Source organism: Equus caballus, chromosome 21 (assembly GCF_041296265.1).
Source record: "Equus caballus isolate H_3958 breed thoroughbred chromosome 21, TB-T2T, whole genome shotgun sequence".
Lineage (NCBI taxonomy): Eukaryota > Metazoa > Chordata > Mammalia > Perissodactyla > Equidae > Equus > Equus caballus.
Window position 1 is genome coordinate 45,003,595 of NC_091704.1, and position 5,244 is coordinate 45,008,838.

Sequence of the window (5,244 nt, forward strand, 5' to 3'; positions counted from 1 at the left end):
CCAAGAAGAAAATGTAGATGCTAAACCCTTTATATCCCTGTCATGCAGAAGTATTTCTGCTAAGAAGTGGACCATCAATTTGTATTTTTCTGGATGTTTGAAGTATTTCATGAAAACCAGAGTAACAAACTCTCATTACCCACCATCCATAATTAATAGATGCTAACATTTTCCTTCAGAGCTTTAAAAAAATTGACTCATGGGCCAGCCCCATGCCCTGGTGGTTAAATTCGGTATGCTCCACGTTGGCAGACTGGGTTCACTTCCCAGGCTGGACCTACACCATTCATTGGTGGCCAGGCTGTGGCAGTGACCCACCTACAAAATAGAGGAAGATGCACACAGATGTTAGCTCAGAGCAAATCTTCCTCAGCAAAAAAAGAAAAAAGGAAAAAAAATTGACTCAGATGAGGTCCCTTCTGCTGCCACACCCCAGCACCATTCTTTTCCCTCCCTTTCCAGAAGCCATTACTTTTCTGAATGATGTAATTCCCATGAGCGTCTCTATATTTCCTCTCTATAAATAACAATAGTGGTATTTTGAGAAACTGCATAAATGGCATACATTTCATCTTCTCACAGCTCACTTTCATTCAATACTTTTTCCAAGGGCTATCCACTGATACTACAGATCAAGGTCACTCATTTTAACTGTTCAGTTGTTTACCATCTTAGAAAGGCCACAACATAGCCATTTCTTGTTCATGGACTTTTAGGGTATTTCCTGTTGTTCCTAGACACAAACAGTTCAGCTGTGCACATGCATGTAACTCTCCTTGCATACATGTGCACAGGTTCTCTAGAGCATTGCTTCTCAAGCTTTAAGGAGCAGATGAAGGGCCAGCCCTGTGGCCGAGTGGTTAAGTTCATGGGCTCCACTGCAGCGGCCGACTTTCGCCGCTTCGGCTCCTGGGCGTGGACATGACACTGCTCATCAAGCCATGCTGAGGCGGCATCCCACATGCCACAACCAGAAGGACCCACAACTAAAATATACAACTATGTACCCAGGGGGCTTTGGGGAGAAAAAGGAAAAATAAAATCTTTAAGGAGCATGTGAATCGCCTAAGAAATCTTGACTGCAGATTCTCACTCAGCAGGGCCAGTGGGACCAAGAGCTGCCTTGCTGACAGAGCTCCCAGGTGAAGCCCAGGCTGCCGCTCTCTGGATGCTTCCAGCAGTGAGCCTCCAGGGTCATACCTAGAGTTGTGGGGTCACAGGGTGGACACATCCTCAACTGTCACAGGCAGCATCAAATTGAATCAATTTTACTCCAAAAGAAGTGCATGTGTTCTTATCTCTCCATCCTCACCAATACCTGATCTCATGAGACTTTTTGCCTTCTGCCAATCTGAAAGCATGAAACAATTAAAAGTCTATTTCCCTGATTATCAGTGACAATGACCGTCTTCTTATATTGACTAGTCAAGCTTTTTCTGTTCATATATTTTACCCATTTTTCTAATGCAGCAGTTCTAAGTATGGTCTGAGGACCCTGGGGGAGCCAGGAGGGTCCATGGTCCTTCCTTGTCCAATTTCCTATCTGTGTGAGGCTTGACTGTTTTCATATACTTTAACCAAACACAGAGCAGCAGGCTGACTGTAGAAGCAGCTATGAGAATCTGGCTGTCTTCTATTAAGTTAATACAGAGAGCTGCAAAAATGTAAAACAATGCCTCTCTTCTCATTAAACTTTTGTTTTGAAAAAGTTATTTTCCATAATTTAACGTATTATTTTTAATAAATTAACACTTTTAAAATTCCTATCTTAATTTCTAATATAGTAAATACCAACAGATATAATGTATACACACAAAAATTCTTTTCTTTTTTTTTTTTTTTTTTTGCTGAGGAAGATTTGCCCTGAGCTCCCATCTGTGCCAATCTTCCTCTATTTTATATGTGGGTTGCCATCACAGCATGGCCACTGACAGGTGGTATAGGTGTACACCTGGGATATGAACCTGGGCTGCCGAAGTGGAGCACACCAAACTTAACCACTAGGCCACGGGGCTGGCCTTGCAGAGTTCTCAATTTTTAAAAGTGTAAAGGTGTCTTGAGACCAAGAAGTTTGCGAACTGCTGTATTAAAACATGGCTGCCCTTTGCTCCTTGAATTGCAGGAGGTTCTTTCGTTTGTTCATGTATTCTGGATACCAACCCTTTGTCAGTTGTATGTATCACAAACATTTTCTCCAGTCTGAGGCCTGTCTTTTCACTTATGGTGCCTACTGTTCTTAGAAGCTTTCATTTTGATGCCATCCTAGTTCCCTACAGGGTTGTGCTTTCGCTAAGGATACTGCTCCTATTTTGAAATAGGGAACGTCTCACTGGGCTCTACAGAGAACTCCAGCTTTGGCATCACTGAATGAACTATGGAGAGAAAATGGGATTCCCCCGACCCTCTCCTCCCAGAATCACATGCTATGCATCTGCCATATCTGAACTAACTTCAATAGAGGTGGGAGTTACCACTGGCCTTTAATGATTAGATCAATGTAAAAGACGTGCTCATATATTATAGAATATTCTGTTTTGCCTCAAATGAAATCAAATGTCTGTGATTCACCAAAAATAATATTCTGCCCTTGGCATACTATATGTTTCTGTTTTCCTCTTCATAGTTAGGAAGGAAATTCCTATAAAACTTGACACACACTTAATTTAACATGTACACTGCAGTCTGCAAATATTTTAACTGAAAAAGATTTAACTCATTTCAATTCAACCTTTTTTACAAAGCTTTTGTTTTTAAAAAGCGGTTTCATATACACTATTTTACTTTACCATCACAATAATCCTGTATGATAATATCAAACAATTGCAAAATAAAGATCTTTTAACAAAACAGACATCTAAGAAGACAGGCTCAACAAAGGCAACCATTCTTCAAAGTCGAGTCCCATTAACTGACACCCTCACTTTTAAGAGTCCTGAGACACTCAGAAGTAACCCAATCGACCCTCCCATGAAGCAGAAACAAGGCAAATGCCCACACAGTGGGGACGGTGGACAGGAGGATATTCTCTGCCTTTCAAGATGACTTCAGATTTTTTACCGTAGAGTAACAGATGACTAATATGCCCTCCTGTTCATTAATATTCCTATTCATAATTATGGCCAATTCATCTATTTCAAATTAGAGGAAGGTGGGGGGTATCAGATGAAGCCTGGGAGGAAGAGACCGAAGATAGGAAACTGGCCAGTACTTCCCCCGAAGAGACCAAGAAAGGGGCAAAAACAATTTGGAGGAAGTAGAATAGAGTGAGACAGAAATAGAAAGGGAAGAAGGTAAAGAGAACATACATATCTCTAAATGAAAAAGAAAAAAATTGAAAACGAAGGTATAAATGCCTATTTCCAGGAAATTACACAGAATGACCCACATCACCAATACCATCCATGCAGCTTTCAGAAAAGACCTAGCTATCAGGGACTCTTGTGTTTTAGAGTTTATAGATAACTGAAGATTCCTTCATTCGAAGATTCAAGGATATAAGGATAGAGAAATAACTTCACTGAAGAGAAAATACGTATTTCAAGATAGTGAGTTCAAAGTCACTTTCAAGACCAATTAAAAGAACTGCCTATTTAATCCGTCCTAAAAACTGCACTCATCACTGACCCATATACTTGACCGCACTCACTTATAATGATCCTCTGTATTTCTTTTAATATTCATCTTTGCTACAAAATAGATGGTATAAATATCAGCCCTATTCAGAAATCTTTCATGAAAAACTTTCTGGGGCGGGCCCCACGGCCAAGTGGTTAAGTTTGCACCCTGCGCCTTGGCGGCCCGGGGTTTCACCAGTTCAGATCCTGGGCGCGGACATGGCACCGCTCCTCAAGCCACACTGAAGCGGCGTCCCACATGCCACAACTAGAAGGACCCACAACTAAAAATAAAATACACAACTATGTACCGGGGAGCTTTGGGAGAAAAAAATAAAATAAAGTCTTAAAAAAAAAAAAGCGTTTTTCTTGGGGCTGGCCCGGTAGTGTAGTGGTTGCGTTCACATGCTCCACTTCAGCGGCCCAGAGTTTGCAGGTTTGGATCCCAGGCGCAGACCTATGCACCACTTGTCAAGCCATGCTGTGGCAGACATCCCACATATACAGTAGAGGAAGATGGGCACGGATGTTAGCTGAAGGTCAATCTTCCTCAAAAAAAGTTTTCCTCCATTGAAAGATGGAAAAACAAAACAAAAAATTTCTGAAAATAGTGAAGAAAAGAAACCCAAGGCAAAATATCCCTCATTAAAAAGTCAGTATAGGGGCCGGCCGGTGGCGCAGCGGTTAAGTTAGCACCTTCTGCTTTGGTGGCCTGGGGTTCACCGGTTGGCATCCTGGGTGCGGACATGACACCCCTTGGCAAAGCCATGCTGTTGCAAGCGTCCCACATAAAAAGTAGAGGAAGATGGGCACAGATGTTAGCTCAGGGCCAGTCTTCCTAAGCAAAAAGAGGAGGATTGGTGACAGATGTTAGCTAGGGATAATCTTCCTCAAAAAAAAAAAAATGTCAGTATAAATTCTGAACCATCTGCTACCTTCATCCATCACGCTTTACAGCTGTCACCATGCCTAAGGAGGGAGCGCCATATAAATTAATTTGCTTCCACTTCCACAATTCAAATCAGAACAAAAAACCAAAAGATGTATCTTGTTGATAATTGCCAGTAAAATCTCACATTAATTCAACATAGTTATACCTTAAAGAGATATTATTCTTGAAACACACCCATACCTGTTCAATTAGTTTCTACCTCTCCTTGTCATTGAGGGGAAAAAAATACAGTAATCAACAATATGTTCTTTAGAAATAATTTTAAAATCAGAACCAGTGTCATGGTATCAGGTGGAAAAAATTCAGGGGCCAGTCTGGTGGTGCAGTGGTTAAGTTCGTGCACTACACTGCGGCAGCCCAGGGTTCGCAGGTTCAGATCCTGGGTGCTGATCTAGCACTGCTTGTCAAGCCATGCTGTGGCGGCATCCCACATAAAATAGGGGAAGATGGGCACAGATGTTGGCTCAGCAACAATCTTCCTAAAGCAAAAAGAGGAAGATTGGCAACAGATGTTAGTTCCGGGCCAATCTTCCTCACAAAAAAGAAAAGAAGAAAAACATCTATGACAAATTTAAAACAATCTGAGTCTTTGACAGATCATTAAGCGTAACAAAATACAAAAAAATTGAATCAAATAAAAATAATGTGAAATTAACAAAATAAAACAGAAAGGGGCAC